This window comes from Vollenhovia emeryi, unplaced genomic scaffold (genome assembly GCF_000949405.1).
Source record: "Vollenhovia emeryi isolate VEMERY1.0 unplaced genomic scaffold, V.emery_V1.0 DF939335.1, whole genome shotgun sequence".
NCBI lineage: Eukaryota > Metazoa > Arthropoda > Insecta > Hymenoptera > Formicidae > Vollenhovia > Vollenhovia emeryi.
In genome coordinates this window covers 18,939-34,328 of record NW_011967031.1, presented here as the reverse complement: position 1 = coordinate 34,328, position 15,390 = coordinate 18,939, and the positions used below count along the sequence as shown (strand labels likewise).

At 35.4% G+C, this 15,390-nt stretch overlaps 1 protein-coding gene across 2 annotated transcripts in view; it reads right to left on the bottom strand.

Annotated features, from left to right (window-relative positions):
* Window positions 1–10,950, bottom strand: part of LOC105558532 (tachykinins) — a 71,926-nt gene extending 60,976 nt beyond the window's left edge. For both annotated transcript variants that reach the window (XM_012006262.1, XM_012006263.1), the window contains exon 1: window positions 10,798–10,950. The gene's annotated coding sequence lies outside the window, so the exon portion shown is untranslated. The remainder of the gene's footprint in view (window positions 1–10,797) is intronic.
* Between the last annotated feature and the right edge of the window lie 4,440 nt (window positions 10,951–15,390).

Sequence of the window (15,390 nt, the reverse complement as noted above, 5' to 3'; positions counted from 1 at the left end):
ATCGGCCTTTTGTGCCGATCAAGCGAAAATCTTTTAATCCGCGGAACAAAATGACACGCGTAGATACAATGTGATGATTTTGAAATCCGCTTACTGTCCGCTACCTTTTTAGCACGCTGTCCATATAACGCACGGTGTAAAGCAGCAGACGCGACATAACGTGTAATTGGGAAACAGCACGCTTTGTTACGAATGACTGTGCCACAAATGAAAATGACACGTGAAATATCTCGCACAACTAATAATTATTTCTCCCACTTCACAATTATTTAACAATTGCGGTCAGTGTAATAGGATTCGCGTGTTTAATAGTTGATTGTAGAACGCATATGTCGTCGCGACAAATTGATTAAACAGAACTATATGCACGTAAAGTTAAATGATCATTCATACTTTTCATCTACTCCGATTATTGTTTTATGTGCACTTGATGCATTTTGTTAATTTATAATTTAGGACAACCACTAATCACGTGCTATTCTAACAATAAGTCAATTTGGCACGACAGATTCCAACGGTTTCGCCATCTTCAAATGGAACGTTTCATGATTAAAAATCCCGTGGCGCTGTAACATTTCGTAACTTTGCGTATCCCTGTACGCAATGCAAAACGCGAATCCGAGCAGGCTCAACAAGTGTACCACTATTTTTCCTTTGTCCCACGGAGTCTGCTTAAACGTCAAGCTTTTCATATCGCGCGATGTTTTGCCGTTTCTCGCATTTTAAAATTAAACGTAACTCCCTGCTGTTCATTGAAAATATAATTCATTGAGCATGAAACTTCCCATTGCACAGCATGCATTCCGAAAAAAACTGCCTTAGAGATATAAGCAAGTTCAGCAAATTCAAAAATTTTATCTTGAAAGTTACGTCATACTTAATACAAAATTTACAAACTACGATTGCAAATTAAGTATTTATCAAAGTTATCTGAATTGCTAAGTATTTGCTAAGTAACTTGATTAATCGTCAATCTTAAATTTTCAACATTTTAAATAATAAAATATTGAAATCAAGATTTTGTAAAGAGAGAAATGACAAAAAATTTTGTAAAAAATTTATAAAGAAAAGACTGAAAGAGAAAATGTGACAGTAATCCATGGTGTATTATACAATAATTATCGTCGCGTATTAGAAAGCTATTACGCAAATTAAATGTACACAAATAAACTCACAATAAAATCATATTATAGCAGAAAATGTTTTAAATCTTTATTACTCATGCGTTTGTGTGAAATAACAAAGATTGTAGAATCAGAACATCAGCGAGCAAGTAGTATGGGCGTATGTATGTCAGACGTGCTGATTATGCGCGCGGCATCCAAAATTAATTATTGCTTGACACGTAATTTTATATAACTGCAAAAATAACTTTCGCAAAAGCAACAATGGTTAATTAATATCTTAATTATCACCGATGTTTCGTGATTCTCGTCAAGTTCGGTGGGCGTTGTATCGCAATGGAAAAATTTTAATTAACTGCTTTATCTTTATGTCCGGGACGTGATTAGCATCTTCCGCGCTTTTTACACAGATTAATTATACCTTGTATGAATCCACCGAATTAACTGTAACCAATTTACAGCACAACTAAAGATTACTGGAGTGCGAATCTATTATCGGCCTGATAATGTGGCAGTTTGTTGTAATATGTCGACAACAAAGAGAAATGATTAACAAACTTATCAGAGAAAAGTAACGAGTCGAGACGTTTTATTAACTCGTCTCACGATTTGCTTTAACGGAGATTTAATATAACGTCTTGTTACAGACGTACATAAGATTGAAGACTGTATACACGCGAATAACATCGTGGGTCGTCGAATGTTTTCGCTGAAAAAAAAAGGTTAATTATAAATTGGATACAGGAGTGAATAAAAAGAATAATTTTAACTGTGCGAAGAGTGATATAATAAAGGCGGCAGAAACTAGCACAAAGAAGTAGCCCCGCGAGAGTTTTCGAAAGCAAAAAGACACGTCGTGTCGGGAGAAACCGACAAGGCATTTGACATCGCCGAATAACGTCACTATGTTTGCGCTGTGCAGCATAAAATTGTGATTTAGGTCTGTTCGAAGAAAAACGGAACGAAAATTCAAACAAAAGTTGGGACAAATTCACTACAGCATAGCTGTAATAAGTTGTGTTTACGCAAAATAAGCGGATACCGCGGTACATCCAACCAATATAAATGGATTTAACTTTGACATTTATTGATATTTTGCGTTCTGTGGTTAAATATAATATATCTATAGATAAGTAATCTCTTGTGCGCGCATGTGGAAATAGCAATTTGCAAATTTACCTGCTGACAGAAATGCTTTTTCATTTTAGATATATTTTTTTTTGTAATTTAATTACGCTCGAATTCTCCGTACAAAAGTTAGATTAAAGGTTCACGGGAATCAATGCTAATCCGTGAGCATAGGTGTGATTATTTTGAAGCTTTTGTGACAAATGTTCCTCCGATCACCGAACACCCGTGTCGGTTTGAGCTACGACTAATACAAGCGAGTTTTTTTTTTAACGGAGAGAGAGCTCTGACGTATTGTTCAATTACTAAATCCTTGTTAAATGACTCAATTATACAATGACACTTAAAATTACTAACGTTGTAAGATAATCCAGCGTTACAATGCGGAAAAACGAATCACGTTTTTCGCGAAAAATAATTACAATCCCGAATTGTTAATTACATGTAAAAACATCCTCTTGTTCTACAGTATTGTACAATGTGCCAGTTGGTTTATTCGAATAGAGTATGAAATAAGGGCAAATTAAAAGAATTGACAGTGTCACGAAGGTTTAAAATAAACCGCATTATACGATGCAAAAATTCGATGCAAACATTTGCATATTGCTGGTATAAATTATGAATTTCGTACGTCAGCAGAAGTTTGTTCAAGATTAAATAATATAACATGCAAACTCAGTCCGCGGAAAACAATAGAGTCGTTGTCCCCCGAACTTTATTATCCCTGTACGTCAACTAATTAATAAAATATAGTATTCTCAATATTAATAAAATATAGTATCTCAATATTTTAGATATAAAGCTTATTAGGATATGCTGTATTATTGAATTCAGTTAGAATGAGCAGAAGAGACGTGCGGAATTTTCAAATTAAAATTCAAACATGTATTCATTTTTTTTATTATGCATTTAGTTAAATGAAACGATTTACGTCTTGGATATATTATTGCATAAATGATCGGGGAATTTACGATTATTCTGATTCGCCTCTTTCCCCAAAGTAGTAGAACGGTGTAATCAACTGATAGGACAAGTCTCGTATATGAGAAACGACAGGTCACTCTACGAATAATTTATTGTTATCGCGTAGCCATTTGTCATGTCGTTAGATTGTACAATTGAGATACATAGCAGAAAGAAATCAAAAGATTCTACCAGTAAAGGTAAGGGAAAAGTAATCTCAAACGAGTATAGCTACATCCACACATTTTACCTACATCCACTAATGTACGTATGGAACACATTAATTTCAAATCACAAAGCACGAAAAGGAAAAGAAAATAAGAGATACATTTGCCGATTTACTACTTTATCTCGGTGTACATTCTAATGTCAGAATAATTTTAAAAATATATAGATTCAATGTACGATTAGGATTGAACAGATATTAGATTTATTGTTAAAAACAAATCAATTATTAATTCAAAATTAATAAATGTAATATGATTCATGTGATATATGTATAACTGCTATAAAATTTAATAATTTACATAGCAAAGACTATAATAATGAATATTGCATAAATGTGTTAATTTTACTATTCTATTATCGATTTCGACAAAGTACAGATGAATTTGTGAGCATCTTTTAATCGAAAACTTTTCGATCGCCTAAGCTATACGTACCAATGCAAATTAAAAGTTAACAATATGCAGAATAAAAAAATTAGAAAGGTGAGTTATAAACCAAAGGCACGCGCGTCCCTCTGTTATATCTTTATTTAAACTTTTATCATCTTAAAGTTACACTTTAAGAAGCTATTTTTAAATCAGAAAATGTATAGAAAAGTAGACAAATGTAAGAAATGTGCTCACCTCTGTTTGTATGTGTATCTCTTCATTTATATCAACTTAATTAATATTTAAACATAGAAATCTCTTTAAACTGCCAGTATAATAAATAACAATAATCAAACTTTTTAGTCGACGTTAACCGACTAGTGTTTTAATATTTAATTAATGTTATCGAGCAAAATCTTTATACTAGGATTTTAACATATTTCGAATTACGTATAATACGTTTTGATATATTTTAGCGGAGTTAATTTTATTTTAATTTGAGATAAAGTGTAGACTATGAAAAATTTGAACGTATTACTACTTCAAGTAATCAAATTCCTGTATGCTAATCGGATCGTTTTTTCAAATAAATTATACACCTGAAATATACAACGATTGTGGACAACGGAAATAAGCTGGTACATTGTCGGGAACATCTGGGAAATGTCGTATTAGTTCACGCGTACGTATCTAAACGCGACGATTCTCGTTCTGTTTATCGTTTATCGCTATTCCTCCAAACGCAATTTTGGAAACCAGTAAACAAGATTTCAAAATATCATTTCCGTTTTGGAAAGTTTAATCGGATGATGGGCCATTATAATGCGCTTAGGAATGCAAAGCTATTTTCATTCCACTGTTCGAGATACGCAATCTGCGGTTATGGACTCGATGGGCACAGATATCCCAGAACATGCCAAAATGAAGTGCTCAAATGATATCATGTCAGTGATGATCAGTAATGGCTCGATATTCAAAATCTGCAACTGAATGTATTCCCGCGTACATACTGTAAAATATTATTTTATCGAGAGAGAGAGAGAGAGAGAGAGAGAGAGAGAGAGAGAGAGAGAGAGAGAGAGAGAGAGAGAGAGAGAGAGAATTGTCTACAGAAAAATTTTAATATCATAAAATTATTCAATTTATCTTATAACTCAAGGATAAAAGGACTGTATACAAAGACGTATGCATGCAGTAGATTTTTATCAGCCTTCAAAGCGTAGAAAGACGTTGGTTATTCCAATTTCAACCATTGTAAGACTAAATATTAGATAATTTATAACACAATATTTATCCTTTATAAGAGAGCAGTTATCCTTCATGTATAATCCTTTATATACATATATAAAAGTAAATAGTGTAAAAGAGTATTTAATTTATGAATATACAATTCACCTAATCGCAATTTTAATTAGACTTAACACGTGTATCCCGATGAAGATTACTAATCTCTCACGAGGAGTTCCGGAAATTGAGTCTATAATTCGCTATTCCCTTGCATTCCTTTTCTTACTCTTATCGTTCCCTAAGCTGTAATCTCTTTGGTAAGTTGCTCTCTAAACTCATCCAATCGTCTTTCCGCGTCCTCCATTTTCTATGCAAATATAATGAACAAAGGATGTAGTACGACTAATGTCATTATTTTCTTTCTCGTCAAATCACATTCATGATAATAGAATGTTAATTACATTATGTTTCATTTTATTTTAATGGCATCATTTGTTGCGCTACCAAATGATCTAGATATGGATAAGAAAATTAACTAAAAGGGGGCGAGGATAAAGAAATAACGAGGCAATTGCAAAACTAAAAATAAAAATCAATAAAAAAACAGAACGCCAGTATAAAGTTCGAGCAAGATGTAGGTGGTCCAATGATTTTATATACCACACGAATTCGTACACCATTTTTCCAAACCGTCCTGGGCGCCGTTAATTTCGATCATCACACAGTTTTTGTTAGGTGAAACATTGTCGTCTGCAAATTTAAATCAACGAACGATAATTATTTTGATGCTTTACTTAGCATTTAATCTCCCCCACTCCCATCCGCGCGCAAAAATAAAAAGTTACTAGCAATTAATAGACTTTTTCCTGCGGCGCGCTGGACAGGTGGAAAACGGCATGTGAATTCGCGTATTAGATTAAAATTATTGGCTACCTACATCTTGCTCGGACCTAAAAATTGGCGTCCTCGGTTCTTATTTAGTAGACTTTCAATTGTAAGGAAAATTCAGGAAATTACAAAAGTAATATATAATTTTGTATGCAAATATCAAACATTATAACGACTAAATATAATAATTCATAGTTCCCTATAGTTGTACAGCATTTCGAAATGAAGAAGCATTAATGTATGTGTTGAAGTAGACTTCTAGATTTGAATTTCTCAATTGAATTACAATCGAGCTGAAAATAACATTTGCTAATTCAGCCTCATGAATATTGAAATTTGCAAATTTCATTAGCGTTACGTTGATTACAGTTTGGCATTATTTTAATGAATTTATTTTACAAACAACAGTTCCGGATAATTGAAATGATTAATCATTGGAGAACGTGTGAGAATCATTTTAAAGTAAGTTACAAGAAGCAAAAATGTACATAAAAAAAATTTACATACCGAGAGATATGGTACATATATAAATTTTATGCAATATAAATATTATATACATTTTAAAGATAAGCGTCTCTACTTCCGAAACGGTAAATAACAAATCGTTAATTTGAAACTTCTCTTAATTTTAATTTCAAAAATTCTTCAAGTTACTTTGAATGCCATGCAATGCTAATTGTGTCAAATATTTGCCGTGTCAAATAGTTATTTAAGATATGAAACCGTTATTTACCATTAAAACATTATTTCCCATCGAGTCTTGATTGCAACAATATTTGCAGATCACACAGATCGCGGGCGTGATTGCGTAATCAAATGATTAAATCGACTGACCACAAGGCAATGTCAAGCGTGCACGCTGCATAAGAATTCGCCGATTAATTTGATAGGTTCGAATGAATTCTAAATTTTTGCGGCCATTATCCTTCCGACGTAATTGGATTATTTTGCGGAATTATTGCAAGAAATTGCGTTATACAAAACTTGCTAATTACTTTCTTGATTTCAGCACACACGGGGATACCCTTTACCCAAGTAAATTATACACGATCACTGTCAATCTAAACTTGTGAAATGGCCTCTAGCTAGGGACCTCGCTTCAGCACACATATCTAAGTTGATAATCCAAACTAATTATGCTCCCAACAATTAGAGGCTAACATTTGACTAGCGGATAAAATATGGCATATTGCTACAACGCAATTACTATTGCATGTCTTATTTCTTCTTGGGGAAACTTTAAAAATGTGAAAATGGAAAAATAAAAAAAATACATTTATTCTGTTAATATAAAAACAGAACGTCGCCTCTCTCTCTCTCTCCTCTCTCTCTCTCTCTCTCTCTCTCTCTCTCTCTCTCTCTCTCTCTCTCTCTCTCTCGTCGGTTTTTTAAAAGCACGTGAAAGTGCTCTCAATAGAATCAGTCAGACTCACACGTAATCACGGTCTAAATAAAGAACGTACAAACTAGCTCTCGGGCATTTTTCTTTCGCGAACTACCGAACGTCAAAGAATCTTAATCCTTTGCACTCCGTAATAAATTCAACGTTTTACTGCAACAATTCGATAATTGAATAAAAGTCGGTCATTTCTAAAAACATTTAATTTCATTACGGCACGTTACATTATCACATTTTAACATTTAATAACGTAAAAAATGTGCCGTAATGAACCTTTACAAATGTCAAAATTCGAGTCGCCGAAATAAAATGTGATATCGAGCACAGGTAAATTTCCGAGCGCAAAGACCCAACGTTTCTACAGCGAAATCGAAATAGCGGATATTCGGTCGGCGATGTTCGAAAGATTTCTCACGTACCGGACAGGAGACTTCGCCGAGTGAAAATTTTCACCGTGGCGAAATAGCGCGGCTTGTACATGCGAGAGCAGCGAGAGAGCGAGTTTACCCGTCGATTTTCGAACTGATAAAAACATGAGAGAGGTCCGTGGAACGGACAAGCGCGATGGAATTTAAAAGTTACTCCACGTCCCGGGGCACACACCCACTCGATAGAAACTTCGGCACTTATACCGTCCGCATCCCATAGAGTTCAATATATACGATGTTTCGTCCCCTTGGAGCGCATCGGCTTATTATAGTGGATGACTGTGTTTCGCGCTAACGAGCAATGGCAGCGGAGTTAGCCCGGCGATGAGAAATATAACTCATCGGCGTTGGTGTAAGCCGCGTTTGAAACGGCCGCGCGGGAATAGCTATCGCAGTCGTAAAGCATCAGGAATTAAGACTGTCTCCGCGCGAGATTGAAACCGAATCCTCCGTACGAAATTTCACATTCCGGCTAATGTTTCTCAAAATTATATTCAATCCGCCTCTTATGCCGCCCATAGACCGATACGCGGTGTAGAAAGCAGAATTGCCGGCATGCATCTCACAACTCAACAACTCTGTTCGTTCTTTCCTCCGCTTTTGTGCGAATAAAGAAACGATTCCGCGGAAAAATATTGTGACATTGCAATGTGATAAATGAGCGGCTTTCAGAAGAGTTTCTCGCAATTTTTGGACTTAAACTAGATTTGTAAAATGCACATGACATTTTAAAAATTACAAATTAAAAAACATGGAAAATTGAAATAAATTGCACTGATTATTACATTGCAAACAAATATAAGCTCATAGAAACAAATTTTGCAAATTTGTTTAAAACATTTTTCTACAGTGAAATGTTTTTATTGTGAAATGCAAATGGAAAATGGAAGTTTTTCTAAAAAAAAAATAACGCCAGTGTCAAAAACATTTTGCTATTATTTTTTCATCAACTACCAAAAATCTTACTCGCATTAAAATGTTACAGAATCATTACAGCACCTAGGAAACAAAAAAATAGTCAATGCACAAGAAGTCATAAACAGAGTAAAAGCCAGATATTAAATGAAAATATTACATATATTGATATTATATTTTGTCACGTGCATTGCACTTTTAACCAATAACTGTCCAAACAGTTGCCTCCCTGCTTTCATTTTCCCTTTTCTCTCACGTGTGTAATATCACTAATAAATACAAATTTTAGTAATAATTTTTTTAAATATATATTCAATATTAGTTTTTTTAAATTGAACGTTAACTATTTTTATAATTAAAATATTATTAACTTATCGACGAATGAGTTCATCAATGAATGATAATTATTTACCGGAAAAAATTACCTGGGTCCGTGCACGCGCAATATATAGAATTATTAGAAAAATTTTTTTAATCGCAAGAATTTCTCTTTGCACTATTTTTCACTTTCTACAACATGTCGTTTTCACGTTGCATTTTTCATCACATATTAAAGTTGTTAAATATAAAATATGTATATAATTATAAGACATTTATGCGCTTTGAGCTTTTGTTCTATATCTCCCGACATAAAATAACGCACAACTTTGTTACATAACGTTCTCGGTCTGCAATATAATACTTTTAAAGCAACGTTAGAACACGTTGCATGACATGGTTAAATCGTAATATTGGAGTCAATATATTATGGAATAATCGCGGTGTCAATATGGAATAAACTACAAACGTGCTCTCAGTCAGTTTTATAAAAAGCACAATTTGTTTCTCTCACATACGGCGTATTATATGGGAAGCCTGTTGCTTCTATGATATAATCGAACATTGGCTCGGAACTTGCCGACCCTCGTCTGCAGACTAAACGACTGATGCTGGGTTAAATTTGCACAAAGCTGTGTTAAGAGGATAATAGATTCGTGTTGTTACACGTACAGTTCAGTTTATATCGACATACATATGTATAACTGATGTAGCGAAAGCGATAGACTTCGTAGATTATTCATCCTACAAAAATGATGTGACTCAAATAATACTTACAAAAATATATATAATCTCTGCTGAGCCAATACGAGCTGTTAGCTCAACCAAAAAGTCTTTTCATAACTTGATATAATAAAATGTATTTTATTTTTTTGAATAAAAGTTTAAAATATTTGAAAAATATTTAAAATAAAAATTGAACCGTGATCATTTACTCGTAATCAGTAGAAAGAGTGTTCCAGTGTTCTTAAGAACGACTTGAGAAAATTTAAAAATTAAGACGCTAAAAGGCTACAATTACATTTACACGTTATATTAGTTTCGAACGATAATTTCGATTAAACCGTGCAAATATATTATCCATCATGTATTACCTTATTTTTTGTTAATCTTATTATTTCTCTTCTTCTCTGACTTTCTTCGAAAGTTTGCGCAGCAGATAATTAACTTTTCGCGAAAGATCTCCAGGCAGTTTCATCTTAATAACCGTACATTTTGTGAAGTTTATCAGTGTAATAGTCAAATTTATAAGACACACACAACACATAAACTCTTAATCTGCGAAAAGCAAAAGCAAAATTAAGGACCTTAAGGAAGCGTTAAATCCATACTGTACTCGACTGTTGATCTTACGAAGAAGCTAACAAATTTGCTCCATTGTAATTTATTCGATAAAATTTTTTTCATCTTCGCAACTCCTTTTTAACTAAAGAATGTATTATTTCTCGTAACATACAGATATGAGATTACTAGTACAACTATCAATAATTTCAACACTTTTTTATATATCCGTAATGCAAAATGTACTTTTTATTCGAATACTTTTTGTATTCATTAAAATATGTTTAAGTCCTACCAATTTTATGTACGAGTGTGCATTCTTTAGACTGTCATAATAAAAAGCACAATTTTTATACTTTTCCATAGAAACTTTTGAAGTAATAAATCGTAGATAAAAATGGAATCAAATTTATGAAAGAGACAGAAGGAAAGGCCAGTCGTTGTCTGATTTTATAATCCATGTTTCGAAAACTTTAATAACAACAGTTAAAAAAAATGTATCTGTCAGATTAAAAGTCAGAGTCACTCACCTTTCGAAGGTAAAACCGGGCGCGTCGAAAGGCGATGTAACAGCGAGATTCAGGAGGAGGCTTGGTGATCCGTCTTCAAGTTCGTCGGCAATCCTCTGAGTTTCAAAGGCGAGACCCGCTCGGTATGGCGAATACCAGTCAACTGACTGAATCCAAAGCTCCGCGTGCTTCAAGTTATACGTAACGCCAGCAGCGCGGTGACGTCACGGGGCACAGAGACCAATCGGAGGGCTGAGCTTGCGCCCTAAACAGGGGTAGAACGGCCCCCACCGATCGGTTTAAGGGGAGCTTGCACCTGGACATGAACGGCGATTCGAACGGCGATCGCTTGTTCTCCTTTTGCGCGCGATTCCCTCCCCCCTCCCCGCCCCCTTTTTGCTCACTTCCTCGACCGCGTACTTCGCCCACGTGAAAAATGTTCAACCATGACGTCGATAACGTACCCCCTCGCACGCTGGTGAATGGGGAAGGCGTTATAAAACCGATCGGCGTTATTAAACGGATGGCGCGATGTCGCGTTCAGCATGACGAGTTTACTTACTTCGCTGACCAACCCTGACCCCATAGTTCACGCCTCCGTCGGTGGTCATCGCCTGACTTGTCTTAGAAAGAGGGACGAGTCGGTACTCGTAGCCCTCTCGCGAGTTAAACGAGAGCGAATTCAAGTTTTTCTGTTATTTCTCTGCGTACGATTAATGTGGAACTGAAGCAATCTTAGTGATTAATAAAGACGTACACTGAAAAAAATTTCTGGTTGAATATGGACGAATCAGATAATTCCTTTAGGATTTACCAGAATTTCTGTAGGATTACAGGAATTCTGGTAAATCCTAAAGGAATTATCTGATTCGTCCATATTCAACCAGAAATTTTTTTCAGTGTACGTAACTTCTACACTTGAAGGAACTTCTTTCTCTCGTGCTTTAACATAAATTACTAGTCGCAAATCTTCCGGAATGAAGGAGACAAAATAATGTTCTCTATGTCTTTTAAAACGGTACCTTCAATATTTTAACAGCACAAAAATGTCGTTTGACCAGGGAGAGCTTTAAAAGCTGATTCTCGACATTTTACGAATTCAGAATTTAAGAAATACAAATGAGTACTGGAACGTAGTTTTCTCGTTTCCTTTCGCTCGAAGAACAATTTAAGAATATAATGAAAAGCGCAGTAGGCATAACATTAAACACAAGAAAACGTACTTGGGATTACATTTCTTCGCATTTTAATTCACTTAAAATCGATTACGAGCCAAAGATAAATATTGTTATATCTCAAAAGACACGTCCCCTCGAATCTGTCCACGTAAAAAACAAATTGACGTTATTAATACTTCACACATACGATTATGTACACAAGAGTGATCGTGATGTAACAGGACATGAAGCGGATACTATAAAAAAACCACTTTAAAGGAGTGCAGTTTTTATAGCAAGCCGCGGTCATTATAAAGTCCCTATAAAAGCCTACCGCGGCGTCATTAAGTTTCGCAGTCGTTCCAAAAACGCGAAGCGCCGCAACGTCCCTTTTTCTATCAACAGGAATACATCAGGCAACCGAGCTGTGCAATTATTCTCGGTATTACCGTGCGAGAGAAGCGGAATCATTTATCAAGAGAGACGCTGTATCCAGAGAGAGAGAGAAACGCTATTCTCACTTTCGCATATTAAACCGCCAGGCATCTTTTGTTATATAAATTAACAACCGATTAAAAGCGAACGAGCGAAGATACAAATTAAAAACGTTTCTTTCTGATAACGATGCGAGTCGGACGACGAAATACGTAACGGTTATGCGTATAATGCGCTAATAATATTAGAACTCGGTATATAGGCTGCTGAGACATGATTTTCGCTCGAGGAAATAGACGCGATAACCGAATTAGAACCCCAAAGCGCGCTAATCGCCGTCTATCTGTGATCACGGAAGATGGCAATCTTTATGGAGATTCATGGAATACAACCGGGGCAAGCGGCGAACTTTGCCGTTGTAAAACGTTGAACGTTTATTCGGTACGTAAATGAAGCATTCGCATTTATTTTTATACAGAGAGGGCTTTGACTCTCATCGATCCGTTATTCCTGCAGTTATTGTAAACCACAGCAATATCGGTAGCATCTGCATTAGTTTAAAAGTGCCATTTGAAGATAAACATTATCGATGTGTTATCGCACGAGTTTTAACAGCACTTTTCGAATGAAGAAAGAGGTATTTGCTAATCAAATCTGTTCATATGTTCGACGTCATCGCTTAACGAGATTCCCGCGTTAAGCAATTGCATATCTCGTCGCCGTTATCGTCCAACTGTCACAAAACTGCCACGATAAAAGCGAAAAGTAAATATAAAAGTGCACACAGATGTACTTAATATAACAATAATACAATTAATAAATTCGTTAGTGCGTCGCTTTATTTATACTCACGCACAAATAGTACACCGAACGGTATCGAGACAGGAAAATCCTTACGAAAAAGTAGCGAAATAATTACTAGAAAATTATACTGTATATCGATAATTGAATCCTTAGAAATTACCGATGCACAGTACTTTTCTAGTAATTATTGCGTTGCTTTTTCGTAAGGCAAGGAAGAGAAAAGTGGAGATAAGGATAAAAGTGAGCGAGAGAGAAAGTTATAATCTAGTAGTAGCAATAAGTAAAGTTCAGACGACGTTGATGATTTAGAGAACCGTGTGTTATATCAATTGGAACTTTCGCAAAATTACGCAGCTTTGCGTAATAGTGTACCAATGTAGCGGTTACACTTATACAATAAGTCTGCGAGGATACATTTTACACATTACAATGAAAGAAAAGTGCATCCGTTGTAATAAGGCAATATACGATTAACAAAATTAAGAGAGTTAATTTGAAAGTAAATATCATTACATATATTTGTCAGTTTGACGTTTGAATATTTGGTTATTAGGTAGAGAAACTGATTTGCCAAAGCGTATTTCTTCAAAAATGTGAGAGCGGCTAAATTGAATCTGTATTAGTCTCAGATAATAGAAGTGTCTCTTGTTTTAGTACTTTCCGAACAGAAGGGAGCAACAGCAGCGTTCCCGATCGATCGATCGCGATTTGCACCTTTAGCCGCGAATGTTCTTCGTGAACGAAGAAAAAGTTACCTTATAACACTTCTGCAGAGTATTTTTATAAGCTGATGTATTATATAAAAGACAAGTGGAGGGTAGTCGACGCCATTATACTGACCTTTGAGAAAAACGTGTGCGCGGCTTACGAACGCTGTATATATTCAAGCATCCTTGTTGTAGCATCCTCAAATTGGTTCATGATATGTATGTGTGTGTGTGTGTGTGTGTGGAGGGGAAGTCGATAGGCATTATCTTCGGCGTTCCATCTTCTCTGTCGAATCGCGTGTGAAGAGGACAAGTACCGCTGTAGCTGCCGCTGGCGGAGCATTGTACACATATAATAAAAATGCTATATATTGCAATAGTATATAGGGTCTAGAAAAATATATTTAAAGATAAATAAAGATTCTTTAATAAATATATTTAAAAATATATTTAAAAGATAAAAATGCTATATATTGCAATAGTATATAGGGTCTAGAAAAATATATTTAAAGGATAAATGAAGGTTCTTTAATAAACGTCGACGTTGCTTTGTTGACTGAAAGGTTAAATAAATCTTCATTTGTTGCAACTTTTTAATTCCTCATTGTTAAACTTCTTAACGAAAATGTGCCTGAAATAATATTATAATATAAAGCGCAATTGGGCGCAGTTCGTGATCAAGGAGTCAATTTTTTAATTATACGAGTTCTGCAATTTACAAACTTTTTTTTAAATAGAATAAGCCATTGTCATAATTAAAACTCTTTGAAAAATGGAATATGACGGTTCGCACGTCGCGTTAGAGTCGAAACGACTTGTGCGTTATCGTCGCGCACACATTGCAAAGTTAGTTTCGCGATTGAAAAAGACACGGCGGTTTTTCCTAAGGAGTTCGAAAGGAGCGACTGTGTGGCATTTGCAAGAAAATAAAATGGCTTTAGTTTCACGGTCGATCTGTTACGGTCGCGAACCGTTACCAACGTTCAGAGAAGAAAACATCCCCGAGTGATTGTCTCCAACGTTCTTCTTCGCGAGACACGTATGTCAAATGCAATCCGCGCGCGTACATAGAATGCTTCCTAACACTCCGATCGAATTTTCCCGTGCTATTTACTTGTATATGTATATACGTGCGAAAATATCTCACTCTCGTTGCTCACTTATCATTGCAATTGTTTTACCGTTCAATATATTAAATAAATCAAATGTGTACGCGCAGATGCGCGCGTACGTGTGCATGCGTATGTAAATAAAATAAACTCACACACATGTAGAGGGTGAGTCTTTCCATATCTGACAAAATTTTTGAGAAGGTAAAACGGATGGAGATGAACGGAAAAGTCCTGTACCATTTTGTAATTTTCGTAATAGTTAACGAGTAATTAATTATTAAAAATCGTTGTCTTAGGCCGGCCTACCGCCCAATTCGAGCGCGTGGCGAGATGTGACCGCCCGGCGATCGATATTGCTATGCGCACATCTCGCCACGCGCTCGAATTGGGCGGTAGGCC